Genomic DNA, 14,443 nt, shown 5'->3' with positions numbered 1-14,443 from the left:
CCCACCCACTCCCCCGCTGCGGCGTGCACACGCAGACTCCGGGCGGGCGGTGGGGACGGGACCGCGGACAAGCGCGGGGCTCAGGGACGACGCCTCTCTCACCGCTGCGCTTGCGCGCACCCCTCCTTCCCCCCGCCCCCCTCTCCCTCAGCCCTGGCAGAGTCCGGCTGCGTCTGCGCGCGCCTCCTCAGTGGTCGGCCGTGGAGGGAGCTCTCGCGTCCGTTTCGCAGATGCAGCGGTTGAGTCCCGTGTGGGCCCTGCGGTCCCGGGGCGGCGGTGCCCAGGTGCCAGCTCCCCTCCCCAGCCTCAGCCCGGGTGACTGCAGTGACCCACGCAGCCCCGTGCGCGCCCGAGGAGCCGACCTGAAGAAGCAAGACCCAAGATCAAATAAAGCTGGCGTCTAGTAGCACGGACGGAGCAGGGAGCCAAGCTGGGCAGGGAACAGCGCTCCCCCGAGGTAGCCACCGAGGCGGGTTCCAGGTGACAGACGGGGGAGCCCTCTCCTCTGGGAAGCCTCCCTGAGCTGATCAGAAGGGAGAGGGGGCCTGTCGTGGTCCCTCTCCACGTTCTCCCGGCTGGGGGCCTGACTGTGGCCTCCCGCCAACCCCCAGTCCCGCACCATCCCTCCACCCCTGTGCTACTTGAACTCTCTCCCCCACTGTCCTCTTGCTGCTGTGAAGGGTCCCCAAATCAAGAGTCATTGGTGAGATTGCTGGGGGCCTTTTCCCCCAGTGCCTGCATGTTGTGGAGGGCGCAAAGCAGGCCATCACCTGGGTCTTGGCCCAGGGGCCTGCCTGGCAGAGAAAAGCCTTGAGGTGTTGTGCAGTATGCCGGCAGGCTCCTGTCATTTCTCTGCCCCTCCTCACCCACCCACTCCTCTTGGGCAGGGCCTCCTTACTGGGCTGGGGTGGCTAGGACCTCACCAGCCCTCCCCAGGGCTGCCTAGCCACCCACCCCCCCCAGGCAGCCCTCCTGCCCCAAACACTGATGACCTCTTCTCCTGAGAGGCTGAGGGCCCTAGGCCCTGTGAGCCAGACCCTGCCAGTACCCTGTCTCGAGACCCAGCTTCCCCCAGACCTCACTATCTACGGAAGAACTAGCCTGTGCTCTGCACCTCAGCTGCTGCCCCCCCAATGCTGTAAACACATCACAATGCTCACTCAAAGTGCCCTCAGGGGTTTATATCTCCAGAGAGGGGCACAGAACCTTCTGGTGATGCTGGCTCTCTACCCCCAGAGAACTGACCCACAGCTGGACGTCTGCAAATGATTGTTGTGTCCTCAGAGCTTCCTTTAAAAACAAAAATACAGGGGCTTCCCTGGTGGCGCAGTGGTTGAGAATCTGCCTGCCAATGCAGGGGACACGGGTTCGAGCCCTGGTCTGGGAAGATCCCACATGCCACAGAGCAGCTAGACCCGTGAGCCACAGTTACTGAGCCTGCGCGTCTGGAGCCTGTGCTCCACAACAAGAGAGACCCTGATAGTGAGAGGCCCGCACACCGCGATGAAGAGAGGCCCCCGCTTGCCGCGACTAGAGAAAGCCCTCGCACAGAAACGAAGATCCAACACAGCCAAGAATGAATAAATAAATAAATAAATAAATGTACTATTCAATTAAAAAAAACAAAAAATATAGACAGGAAGGAGCATGTGAAAGATACATGCACAGTTTAAAAAATAAGATGGATTCCTGTGTAATCCCCAGGTTACCGAATTTACCTTCCTCCTGATTCTGTTCTCCTGGTTTGGTGCCCCCCCTCCCTTGGGAAAAGGAGGCATCTTCAGGCCAGACAGATATGGGAGGCCCAGGGTGGGCAACTCAGGGGAAGGATCCCTGCCCGTGGCAGGAGACCTGTTAGAGAGCCAGGAGTTGTCAGGCAGTTGCCTAGGGAAAGTGAGGCCCCAGTGCCCACCAGCACCTCCCTGCCCCCTTCCCTAGAGTCCAAGCGATGGAAACACGGGATAGACAGAACAGGGTGCCTACCCAGCTTTGGCCAGGAGGGGGCGAGGTGAGCTGGCTAGAGGGCTTGCCAGCCTCCATGGCCACCTCCATTGTCAGGCTCAAAGCCCCCAGCCCAGATCCTCACCTTCAGCTTGACCCACGCCAGGGGCCTGGCTGGGGTCTGGCGTCAAGTTCCTCCCCTCGGGGGGTCCCTGAGTCCAAAGACAAGGTCAGACACAGGGATGCTGAATCAGAAGGCCCCCTGGGGAAGGTGGCTAGAGGGACAGAAGTACCAGCAAGAGCAAAGGGGCAGAGGCAGGAGAGAGAGGGAATAGGAAATGCCAAGACCCCAGGCCTGGCAGGTACCTCATGCAGCTTCTGTGTGTGGCACCTGTGAGGTGGACAGCATTTGCGCCAGGTTATTGGCAGTCAGAGAGGTTGCAAGCCCACCCAAGGTCACACAGCTGGGATTGAGCCCCTGGAACTCGGACCCCAGCATGCCTGTTGCCAGCACCTTCACTATTCCTCTGGCCCTACCCTGCCTCTGGAGACATTGGAGCTTCAGTACATCTGCAGGCTGCAACATTATCTTGGACTCCTCCAGTGATGGGGAGCTCACTACTTATGAAGGCACTCAAAGACCAGGACCTAATTGCAGAACTTTATCCTCTTAAAGAGTTCCCTGGATGGGGGTGGGGTGGGGATGGGAGTCCTCTGCCTACTTGCACTCCTCTACCTGCTCCTGGCTCTGTTGGGCTGGCCGCTATAGAATTCCTGAGCCCAGAGGGGACCCTGAGATAGGTTTCTGTCCAGATAGAGGTGGGGTGTGGAGAGGGCCGCACCCTTCCCTCTGCTCAGCTCAGACCCCTTCTTCTCTAGGCGCACTCTCCAAGCCCACCCTCCTACATGACCCTCCTGGTGCAGGTGCAGGGATTATCACAGCTATTCTGATGGTGTGGGTCCCAGGAGGGGACTTACACACCCTCCATGCCCATTTTCTTGCCCCACCCCTGGGCAGCTCTGCCCCTTGTCCCGGGCCTGGGCTGGAGTCTGGGGGTAGCCAGGTCATGTGGGAAGCCTGTGGTTGGCAGAGGGGTGGGCTCACCCAGAGCCACACGGCGGTCAAGGGGCAGTGTGAGGAACCCCATAGCCCAGTTCCACACATGTGAGAGGGCTGGCTCTGGGGTCTCTCTCACCTTCGGACCCTTTGAGCATACCTGCTCCTGCCTCAGTTTCCCCATCTCATGCAGGCCCCTCCCTTCCCTGCATCCTCACTATGGCCCCCTCACTCTGGCCCAGCTCACAGGGACAGGCCAGGACCATTCCCCACCCAGGGCCTTTCTCCCTTTGCCTGGGGCACTGTCTGAGAATGAGCAGTTCCTGCACGCTCACCTCAGCTCTCCTGGGCACCATGGTCCTCCCTGGAAGGCCAGCTCCACTGGGCAAGGATGTTTCTCACCTGGTTCTCGTCCTCACTCCATGCCTGGGCAGACAACAGGTGAGGTGCATACAGGGAGCCCCGCTCAGTGAGCCTTGCACAGGGATGCCAAAAAGCACATATTTGTTTTTAGGACCCTCTGACTAACATTTAGCTTTTCCTCCCATTTTGAATATAGGTGACATTCCCAAACAGCAGTATGTGCTGGACCTATGGCATCAGCAACAGAAACCTCAAGACATTTTCATGTCGTGTCATAGATGTTGCAGGAACCATGAAATCTTGTTTCTGTTCCCTGCTCAACTGAAATTACAGAGGTTGTCAGCCTGCAGCCAACCTTTTCATCTCTGGTGCTGGTGACAATGGTGCATGCCGTGCCCTATTCTGCACAACGCTTCATTTCCATATCTTCTGGCTTTATGGAGGTGAACGCAGTTAGAAGGACATACAGGAGGTGTGTGGTCTGGAAAGTTCTAACCACACTTAGTACGTCTTGGAAGCCATCACCCTTGTCAAGGTAATGGAAACCTGTTGCCCCTGAAGTCACATGCCACAAAAGTCTTAAAGCTTTTGATAACTGGATCTGTTTCTTTTGTGATGGTGCATCATTTATTTTAGGCAGTAATAAAACCTTGTTCTGAGAAGGAGCCCATGGGCTTCACCAGCCTGCTAGGGGGTCCCTGGTTGCCTACATAGCCTCCCTGCTCTAACCTCTGGATGAGGTCAGTAAGGGTGGGAGAGAGGCCCCATTTGGGGATATGTAAGACAGGCTGCAGCGCAGGGGGCCAGCAGAGATGTCTGAGCTGGAATTTGAGGGGCAGGAGGAGCCCCAGTGACTCGGGCTTTCCCTGGTGGTTCCTGCAGTGTGGCCAGGGAGGGGCTGGAGGCCAGGAAGTCAGCAGGAGGAGGTCACCAGGACCAGGCTGACCAGGGTGTGGAGCCACAGCACCCAGCAAGGTGGTGGGTAGGGGAGGGAGGAAGGGTGGGGCCCTCATGGGTCTGGGGGTGGGGAGACAGATTGTGAGGGGGCATGAAACACTAGTCTCCACCTGGACCAAGCTATTCTCTTGGGACTCACCTCCAGGTTTGAGGGGGCTGGTGTCTGTGCCTCTCTCTGGGGGCCCTTCTCCCCTTTCAATCCCCGGACAGAGGACAGCAGGAGGGAGGGACCCCACCTGGCCTGGGAGGCATCTAATGAATTCAGGGTTCCAAAAACCCTGGGAAAGGGAAAAGGTGGTCCCCGCCCATTCTGCGGTCTGGTGACAAGTTCCACAAGTTCCACAAACCTTAGTGGCTTAAAATGACAGTCCTTACATATGCCATCTTCTTGGGGGTTAGGACCTAGTGGCATCTTGGCGACATGTACTGGCATGAAGTCTTGCGTGAGGTGCAGCCAGACAGCGGCAGTGCCTGGGTTTACACCACAGGCTTTGCAGGGGGTTAGAATTGCATCCCCCAAAATCACATCCATCCAGAATCTCCGAATGGGATCTTGTCTGGAAATGGTATCTTTGCGGTTGTAATTAGTTGAGAATCTTGAGATGAGATGACCCTGGATTAGGGCGGGCCCTGAATCCAATGACAAGTGTCTTTATAAGGAGATTTGAGACACAGACAAGGGGAGATGGCCACGTGACAACAGAGGCAGAGATTAGGGTGATGCAGCCATAAGCCAAGAGTTGCCTGGGGCATCAGGAGCTGGAAGAAGCAGGAAGGATCTGCCCCTAGAGTCTCTAGAGGGTGCACACTCTACCTACACATTGATCTCAGAGTTCTGGCCTCCAAAGCTGGGAGAGAATAAATTTCTGTTTTTAGCTACCACGTTTGTGGAAATTTGTCATGGCCTCCCTAGGGCCTCATGTGGGCTGGTTCCTGGGGCTGAAAGGATGGGGGCCCCTTGGACACCCCTCTTTCCTTTCACCTGCCTGTCCAGGTGGTTTCTGCACCCATCAGCCTGAGGGTGGCTGACTTCTTGCAAGTGGCCACCTACCCTGCCCAGCTGGGTATGTGTCCCCCACTGGGCATGTGTCCCCTGCTGTGACCGCCACACCTTGAAGTGGTTCTGGGTCTTGGGATCAGACCAGTCCCTTCCCAGGTGCCCCCTGTCCTGCAGCCCCCAGCAGGACTAGGGGAAGGACTGGAGGCAGTCTGTGCTGATACTGAAAGACACTCCCTCACCCTGCTTCCTTCACTCATCGCTCCCAAAGCCCCGTGTCTGGAGGAAGCCAGGTGTGGAGAATGTCAGCCCTGTAGCTGCAGTTATTGCAAAACTGCCCTGAAGAAAGATGGGCAGCTGTGGGGGCGGACTCATGTGCCTGCCTGCCACCGCCTCCCCCAGCCAGCTCCAGGCCCGGGCCCAGGTGTGGATCACCCTCAGAAGAAGGAGTCAGGATTCACAGAATCTCTCAAGGACTCACGAGCATCTTGCTTGCCATCCCACTGAGCAAGGCGAGGGAGCCTGGACAACAAGCAGATTGGGGTCTGGGTTATGGAGGGCTCAGGCACCCTGGTTCCTGGCACCTAGCAAGTGGCCCTGCTCAGAAGCTGCATATGGTCCCTGTGCCCTGAGTGACGCTGAAAGCCCCCCATGTCCACGGCCTTCTGCCATCTGGCCCCCTCTCATTCTAATTTGCAGGTATCAGGCAGCTCAGCTGTGCCCAGGGTCCTGTCCCGGGGCCTTCGCCCTGACTGCTCCCTTCCAGGTGAGCTCGCTCCCTCCTTCCTTCCTCCTTCCGAGGAAGGAGGTGCTCCTCTGTACCCCCTCTCCATTTGAAGCAGCCCTCCCTGCTTCTCTCAGCCCTTCACTCCACTCTCCTCCATTGCACACAAACATATTTAATACATTTGTTTCATTGTTTTTGTCTATCCTCCACCACCCAGCAGGGCCTTTGCAGTGGACACACCATAGATGCTCAAAGATGGGAAGGAGAGCAGGGGGGCAGCCAGCAGGGGACAGTGGCTTAGAGAGGAGCTGCCGCATCTTGGGCCACACAGACTGGATAAGAGGTCACAGGCTCTGCAGGCGACATGCTGTGTCCTGCGTGGCCAAGGGCAGGCAGTGCTCACTCTTGCCATCTGAGGTGTGCCATCGTCCTTTGGAGCAAGACTGGAGCAAAGGCGGTCAGGTGGGGGCGCTCCTGCCTAGGCAACTGCTACCCTGGCTGGGAACCTTCTGTGCTTTAATTAAAACTCATCTCTCTGCCTGACCCCACTCTGCCGTCACATTCTCCATTTAATTGGGGCCCTTCAGAGTGGCCAAGTTTAATTAAAAAGCCCAGCCAAAGGCATCACGGTGTCCCAGCATCTGCTGCCAGGGTCTGCCCGCATGCACCCTGCCTCATACCCCAGAGGGCTGGCCTCGCACCTGCCACCCCACCTTGGGGTGCAGCTCCATGCTCCCCACTCTGGTCTCTCCAAGAGTGTGAAAATCCCTCAGGGATCCTGAGGCTCTGAAGTGGCTTGCTGTCCCCACCAAGTGAGGGCAGGCTGGCTCTGGGGACACCAGCCTGTTTGTGCCAGGTCCTGACTCCAGGCTGGGGGGGCAGGGTGCTGCTTCTGGCTTCCAGGTCATGGTGGGCCGGCCCTGCCCTTTTCAGCACCCCATCCCTACCTGCAAGCCCAGCTGGGCACCTGCCCTGGGGAGCCCCCTTCTTGGGAGGGTGTCTCAAGCCTTTTCCTGCACAGGCTGCCACCCCTCCTACCTCCTACCACCCCTTGTTAGGACTGTCTGTGAAGGACAGGCCAGAGTCGCCCTGGAAGGCACCTGGCTCCCCAGGTGTGCTCAAGGGGGTGGGTGCCCTGTGAGGGAGGCCAGTGCGCAGGCAGAGGCCTGCCAGATGAGAAGCCAGGGACATCAGGATCTGGGATCTGATCCTTCAAAGGCCTGGCTCTAGAGAGGGAGACACGGATAGGCCGAGGAAGGCAAGTCCCTGACAAAAGCAGGCCTTGTTCTGCCATAGACGGGAATAAAGAAGACCTGAGTGTCTCACCACTGCCCAGAGCCTGAACATCAGGGCAACAGGCAGAGTCCAGGCCCAGAGGCCCAGCAGAGCTAGGCTGAGGGCTGGCGGAGCCTGAGCAGGTGGGCCAGGTGGTGTGAGGAGGCCCAGCATTGCTTCTGGGCCTGGAGAGAAATTATTCCTCATAACTGAACAAGGAAAATATAAAATGAACACCTGACACTGGGACAGACCCAGAGCTGGAGACTGCTGGTCATGCTGGGGTATCAGCTGGGCCGGTGCTGCTGCCTGCCAGCGTGTCAGGCCACGCTGGGTTCGAGCTGCAGCTGGAGAGCTGCAGGGGGAGCCCTGGAGAGGCCTCTGGTCCTATTCCAGGGCCCAGGTGTGTCCTCATGTCCCTCAACCCAAGGGCCTGCTCAGGGACCCCAGGCCCTGTGGTAGGGGAAATAGGAAGTGGTCGCACCTGCTCCTGAACCTGCTGGCTGAGGAAGCATATCAGGGTGGATGGTGGCCTGTCCCACTTGTCATGTCAGCCTTGGGCTGGGTTGCAGGAGCTGGACCCTGTGGGTCAGCCCCGACTGGCTCACAGTCGAGGATCAGCCCAGGGGAGGGGCTAAACCTGGGGTCAGGAACAAAGCTTCTCTCTTTTTTTTTTTTTTTTTTAAATTAATTAATTAATTAATTTATGGCTGTGTTTGGGTCTTCGTTTCTGCGCGAGAGCTTTCTCTAGTTGCGGCAAGCGGGGGCCACTCTCCATCGCGGTGCGCGGGCCTCTCACTATCACGGCCTCTCTTGTTGCGCAGCACAGGCTCCAGACGCACAGGCTCAGTAGTTGTGGCTCACGGGCTCAGTTGCTCCGCGGCATGTGGGATCCTCCCAGACCAGGGCTCGAACCCGCGTCCCCTGCATTGGCAGGCAGATTCTCAACCACTGCGCCACCAGGGAAGCCCCAAAGCTCCTCTCTTTTTGTCCACCATAGAGCAGGCCCTGTGACAGGGAGAGGCAGAGAGCGGGTCTGAACCACCTGTGCGTGTGTCCTAGCCTGAGGTATCCCACCTGTGCTGTGTGCAACTCCACCTGTAGTATGCTCCCTTGTATTGTCCCCACCTGCAGCATCCACACCAGCAGGGTCCCCATTTGTATCCTCCCCACCTGTACTCTCTCCTTCCCACCTGCATCCTCCTCACTTGCAGTGTCCTTCTCACCTGCAGTGTCCGCAGCTGCACTACCCCCACCTGAGTCCCCACCATACCTGTTATCCTCGGCTACTCTGGGGCAAGCTGAGCTGAGCTGTCTGGGGGAGGAGGCCACACTGTCCTCCTATTCTGAGTGCGTGGGTGCTGGGTTGGAGCCCTACCAGCTTCCTCACACCAGCTGTGGGCTGGGGTGTCCATCCTCCCCATCTGAGAGGTTAGAACTCTCCAACCTCCACACCCCCCAGGAGGTGTTGCCAAACAAGCACTGGCAGGGCTGTGGGTCACTGGGAAGTGCCAGGGCAGCTCCCCAGTGGTCCAATGGGTGGGAGGCTTGGAGCTCAGGCGCTTAGGCACGGGTTGGGGACCAGGGAGCTGTTGCTGCACCCGCAGGGGTGTCCAGGAGCCTGGGTGAGGCCACCCATCCCCCATACCGTGGGGGACATCCACGAAAACCAGCCCTCTGGAGACAGGCAAGGGGCAGAGCCAGACCCAGCTCTGAGCTGCCAGGCTGACTTCTGACCTCAGACTGACCCTGATCCTGTCCCAAGCAGCACCTGTCCTTCCTGGACACTTGCCCAGCTGGAGCTGCCTGTGCTGGATGCAGGCCCTTCCTGGTGGGCTTCCAGGGCAGGGGTGACCCAGTGTATGGATCCTGCCTGTCCTCAACGTGCCTTTGACTCTGAGAGGCTGGGACAAGGCCTGCCTCTCTCCCAGCCTCAGTTTCCCTGTTTGCAATGTGACCTGAGACCTGGGACAGCTTTCCTCACGGCCACCTCCTGGGGACCCTGATATGGGAGCTGGGGTGAGGCTCCATGGTGGGCACGCACACAAGGACCCCCTGGTATCGCTGCAGAGACAGCTGATACTGACGCCACGTGTTGTAAGCGTGGCCCATTGCAGGTGTCCCAACCACTCCCAAATCTCCTCCCAGATAAGGGGCATTCCCCTCAGGCATTCTGATAATCTGGCTTACTCAGACTGGCCTGCGCAAGGGCTGGAGCTGGGGAGGGTGGATCTGTTGGGAGCTGGGTCTAGGGCTGGGGAGATAGCTGAGCCCTAGGAGCTGGTCAGGGCCCCTGCAGAGGCCTGTAGCCCTGGGGATGGGCCAGCTTGGCATCAGATCCCCCCACCACCAACCCCCACATGCAACACATACACAGCTTCTCCTCTGCCTTGCATGGGCCCCTGAGGTGTGGCTGGCACTGACCTTCCATGTCCCCAGGGGACAGTGATACAGCAACCACAAAGGTTATGGCAGTGAGGTGGTGAGAACGCTGCAGCAGAGGCCAGGGGAAGCTTGAGACTGGAGGGATGGAGGCAAGGGTGAAGGAAGGTGAGAATGAACTGTAGGTGGGACCAGAAGGTATGATATGAGGTCTCAGTTTTCCTTAAGACTCTATCCTGACTAACGTGCTGAGTGCCCTTGGGCAAGTCATGTCTTGCCCAGGTCACTTTCTCCATCCATGGATTAGAGGTCCCCCTTTAGCTCAGATTGGAACCAGTTTGTGATGGGTGCAGGCTGAGGCACTCCAACTCCAACTCATAGGCACTGGGGAGCCGTGGAAGTTTCTTGAGAAGAGGAGGGGGCTGGCTTGGGGATGTGCGACCCATGTCCTCTGTTCCTGAGGTTCCTGTTCTCCGGCCCAGACCTGGGAACTAAAAGCACGCTCAGGGAAGAAGCACGTGTGATCTATGGGGCTCCTTCCAAAATCCAAACATCAAACAGCCTTCCCCAGGGCTCCCGGCTTTGCCTCTCTGTAGGTTGCAGGCTGACAGGCTGGGCGAGCCAGTTGAGGTGAAATGAACCCCTGTAACCTATAGGCAGCAGAGGGAGCTAAGGAGCCTGGGAGGGCTGTTGAGCCCTGCTGGAGATTCTGCATGGGCCTGCCTGCCTCTCTGCAGTCTGGTTTTTAGGCAAGGGGCAGACAGGTTGGGAAGCCCCCCTTCTCTCCCAAGACCTTCCCATTGCTGTCTTGGAATTCCACCATTCAACCTCTTTCATTAAGGCCTGGGCCTCCCCACATTCCTGTCTTTAGTTCTGCAGATGGCCTCTGGGGTTGGGAGGGGGTGTGTGTGTAGAGGGTCCTGACATCTGCCATAGGGACTTGGAGAAAGTTGAAGGAGATGGAAGCCTGAGAGGCGCTTGGACAGGAGCTGTGATTGGACACAGAGCCCTGGGGAATCTGAGGGCACTGGCGAACCTTTGGAGCTCCCCTTGGAGGGTCCTCTCTTTCACAGAAACCTCCTCCTAGAAGCCCTCCTGGATTAATGGCAATTCCTCAAGTGTTGGCCACCTCCAACCACACAAGTGCTCAGCTGGCAGGATTCTGGCCAGTGTTGGCCCACTGCTGGTGGGTGAACTAGCTGGCTCCTCACTTCAGGCCGGGCTGCAAGCATCAGGGGTTGCTGGAAACAGGCCTGCCTCCTCCTTTAAGAGTGGAGGGAAGGCCCTCCCAGCGCCAGGCCTCCATGGGCAGGAGGGCGTGCCATCCCTACCAGCCCAGCGCCTCCCTCCCAGCCTGGTGTTTGGGTGGATGACTCTTGGTCCTTATACCATAAACACCAATTTGCAGGGCCCTGAGAGCCAAATGACTGTTTACTGTGTGCTCCAGAGACTCAAATAAAAAAAGAGAGAGGGAGAGAGAAAGAGAAAGACGTGATTGAGGAGCCAGCCTGGATCTAAACATCAATTAGCACCTTCTGACTAGCTCCTGTCCCAGCTGCCAGGCCAGGCGGTGGCGGCTCCCAGGCTGGGGCCCTCCCCAGGGCTTCCCTAGTGCCCTGGGCACCACACACCCCGCCCCCGGTCCTGGCATCTGTAGGGACGGACTTCTCAGTAGTATAGGATGCCTAAGGGGCCCAGACTGAGGATGTCAGAGCCATAGAAACGGTACCACATGCTCACCTCCTCTTGGGAGCCCTCCCAGATGACCCAGAAGATATCGAAGGGGCCATCACCCAAATCTCTGGGGCCAAGGTGAGGGGGTAAGGGGGGGTGAGGGGTGTGGTAGGTGGGAGTGCCCTCTGTTAGCTACTCCCTGTCCCCCTACTTTATGGTGGGAGAGGGAGGGAGAAAATGCGGTAGTTTTGCCTTCATAAACTCATACTGGGGAGAGAGACCTCATCCAGTAGGTCTCAGTTTACCTGTCAGTGCCTATGAACAGAAGGGCTGCCAGCACTCCCACCCCTGCAGGGCCGCTGTCTTGTTCCTCCAAGCCTTGGACATCACCCTGGGAGGTTGTCCCCAGGGACAACTTCAAGCCTCAAGTCCAGCTTCAGTCTGTTCAGTCCAGACTGAAGCTGGACTTGAGGCTGGAGGCTGGAGGGCAGTGTGGGCTGGTAAGGTGTCCTGTTCCTGCTCAGGCCAGGAGGCCAAGGGGCTGCTGGAGAGGAAGCTGCTGACTGCCAGGATGCCTTGTCCTTGGGTGTCCCAACCAGAGGGTTTCACGAAGGGACACAGGTTTCTAACAGGGAAATGAGTCACAGGCAAGAGGGCCAAGCAGCTTGGGGAGGGACAGGGGGCTGGAGTCGGGGTAGGCCCCTGAAGGGGAGAGCTGAGGGATTGGGACAACCCCAGGCCATCAGGCCAGACCCCAGGATGGGCTGTGTCATGTCCCCCAGACCAGACCCTCGGGACAGGGGCAAAGGCCTGGCCAGCAGGACCTTGAAGCCCATCCAGCCCAGGCTCTGCTGTAGGCAGCGAGGGCCATCACTGTGTGGGACCAGGGAACCTGGCCAGGGGTCCTCAGCCCTCTGTACCAGGCTTGGTGATCCAGAGCTGGCCCTGCACCTGTTGCTCTGGGGGTCCCAGCCCTGGAGGTTCTGGCCCAGCATAGGGGTGGGGGTATGGGGTGGTTCAGAGCATTCTTGAAGTGTGTGGAAACTGAGGTCCTAGGACCCAGAAAGTGGGAGTATGGGGAGGAGGGGGGAGGGGAGGGCCTGTGGGGGCCCCAGGAGGAGGCGGCTGGCCACACACCCTCCAGGACTTCAAAGCTGCTGCCCTGGGGGTGTGAGATTTGCAGGGGGCTGGGCCAAGGGGGGCCCTGGTGGGGTGAGGCCCTACTACCTCCGGGCCTTTAATATGGTTATTCCTCTTCTATCTCAACTACCTGTGAACAGGCCCACCGGGCCCATTTCCTCCTTCTTCAGGGCTGGCGGGAGGGGCTGTAAACTCCCTGGAGAGGTGCTTCTGAGGCCCAGGCAGGCTGCCCTGTTTTCTGCCCTCCCTCTGAGTTGAGGGTAAAGGGCTGGGGCTGAGGGGCTGGACCAGGGTTCATGGGGACATGCTGATCTTGGCAGGTGAGGGGGGCCAGCTGGGCTCTAGAGGGGGCTCCGGTTAGAACATTCCACGTCAGCAAAAGGCAGGAGCAGAGAGGCCCTGGGGAGCCCCCTCATCCCACTTCCTCTGGCACTGGAGGGAAACTGAGGCCCCGGGTGGGGCTTGCTCCTGGCCAGCAGAGAGTTGAGAGTTTTGCCTCCTCATTCACACAGGCTCTTGCTAGCTCCCCTCACCCATTTACTGGGGCCTGTCCTGTGGACCTATGGGCCTCTTCTGGTGGGGTTCTGCCTCTCTCTGCCCTGGAGCTGTGACGATGGGGAGTGGGAGCCTGGTGCCTCACCTGGTAGAGAGCTGAGACCAGGCAGGCAGAACCTACCTCTGCATCAACTCCCAGGGTAGCTCCTTTCTTGTTTCTGGGTATCTGGGCTCTGCTCCCTTAGGAGGCCCGGCTCTGTCCCTGCTTCCTCTCTTGGCATCTCACCCTTGTGACCTTGTGGCTATGCCTCCACCCCCTGCCCAACCTGTCTTCCCTACCCTTTCATCTGAGGAGCCCCTGGCACCTGGTTCCCAGCAGGTACCAATTAGGGCAACTCCTGCCCATACCCTAACTTAGAGGTGCTGCACCATTTGTACTGTCTGTGCACTGTGGATGTGGCCCATAGGCAGCTCGAGTGGGGCACCTGTCACCCCCCACCTCCAGGGCCTAACCCCCGTGTGGAGTGTCTGACCTGGCTCTATTGCCTGGTGGGCTGTGAGGGCTTGGGGGTCCTCCCTGCTGGTGACTCACACCCGTGGGTGAGATTGGCCACCTGCACTCCGGTCTCGGACACTGTCCTGTGAGCTTAATCACTGTCTCCCTCTTTATAGAATGTCTGCCTGCAGTCTGTCTGGACCCAGCCAACCCCTGGGGGCCCCATTTGGGAATTGGTGGTGGTCAGCTACAGTCCCGGAACAGTGGGTAACCTGGCCTGAAATGGGCCTGGTTGGGGGGAGCAGTGAGCCCCGAGCCAACAAGGCCATGGGCTTGGGGCAGGACGTTGGTGTGCCAGCCCGGGGAAGCTGATGTGTGATTTGGGGTGTGAAAGCAGGGGATTTGGGGGTCCAGAGCCCTGCGTCTGTCTCTAGTCCCTTAGCCTCACTGGGCCTCTTCTGGCTCTGTCTTCAGTGGCTTGGAGCCTCCAGCAAAGACCACTGTGACCGGTAAGGTGGTGGGGTTGGTGTTCCCTGGGTCCTGTCTTGAGGGATGAAGCCATGTTTCCTTCTCATCACCATGTTTCCTTCTCTCCTCCCTCCCTCCCTTGATGGGTTCCCACTCCATCCACCAGGAAGCCCCCATACCCTACCACAGCTCTCTCCCAGCGCAGGGCTCTGTGTGGAGTGGATATTCTTGCCCACGCTGGGTCTGCACAGCCCTGTCCAGGACCCCTGCCCAGCCAGCCATGACTCTCTGTTGGCAGAGGGTGGCCCTTCATTCCCTGCTCTCAAGGACACCATGTGGCCCTGATGTCTAGCCACGGAGTCAGCTGAATTGGGCTTCCCTCCCTCTGCTCTCAGCAGGCACGGGCCTCCCAATTACGAGGCTCCTGTCTGTCCCCAGCCCCCTCCCTTCCAGCATATGGCTCATTCAGGG

At 58.7% G+C, this 14,443-nt stretch overlaps 1 long non-coding RNA gene across 3 annotated transcripts; it reads left to right on the top strand.

Moving 5' to 3' along the window:
* Positions 1–140: 140 nt before the first annotated feature.
* Positions 141–8,512, top strand: LOC309623038. 3 transcript variants are annotated; one of them, XR_014241242.1, is made up of 4 exons: positions 141–3,439; positions 3,558–3,896; positions 6,263–7,962; positions 8,281–8,512. It is a non-coding gene; the product is annotated as an uncharacterized lncRNA (long non-coding RNA). The 3 variants fall into 3 exon arrangements; XR_014241243.1 differs by having other exon boundaries at positions 6,015–7,962; XR_014241244.1 differs by lacking the exons at positions 6,263–7,962; positions 8,281–8,512 and having other exon boundaries at positions 3,558–4,648.
* Positions 8,513–14,443: the final 5,931 nt, after the last annotated feature.

The sequence above is a fragment of the Balaenoptera borealis genome, assembly GCF_965194805.1.
Source record: "Balaenoptera borealis genome assembly, chromosome: 2".
Taxonomy (NCBI): Eukaryota; Metazoa; Chordata; class Mammalia; order Artiodactyla; family Balaenopteridae; genus Balaenoptera; species Balaenoptera borealis.
This window is presented reverse-complemented; position numbering and strand designations above follow the sequence as displayed.